Genomic DNA, 351 nt, shown 5'->3' with positions numbered 1-351 from the left:
GTGAGGGTGGGGGGTCTCTGTCTCTCTCTCACTGTACTCACTTTGTTTGAACTGTAGTGTAAAACCCCTACAGTTTTTGCAATTGTTTTTCATAATGGCTATTTGTTCTTTACGTGGTATGTTTCCCTATGAAGGAGGAAAGGCTTACCTGCCCTAAAAACCATAAAAGTACTTCAAGGAGCAATATGGGTAAAAATAGTGTATCCTGGCCCCGAGGGAAGCAGTCCAAGTGTTGTCGTAGGTATGTATCCACATTCTGCTCTAATCCTGGTGACATCCCTGCAAAGGCCTCTTCACACCTGTCCCCGCGGAGACAACTTCGCCTTCTGAACAAAGGTAGGCGCGGCCCCT

This window comes from Myotis brandtii, unplaced genomic scaffold (assembly GCF_000412655.1).
Source record: "Myotis brandtii unplaced genomic scaffold, ASM41265v1 scaffold1037, whole genome shotgun sequence".
Taxonomy (NCBI): Eukaryota; Metazoa; Chordata; class Mammalia; order Chiroptera; family Vespertilionidae; genus Myotis; species Myotis brandtii.
Note: the sequence above shows the minus strand (reverse complement) of the source record.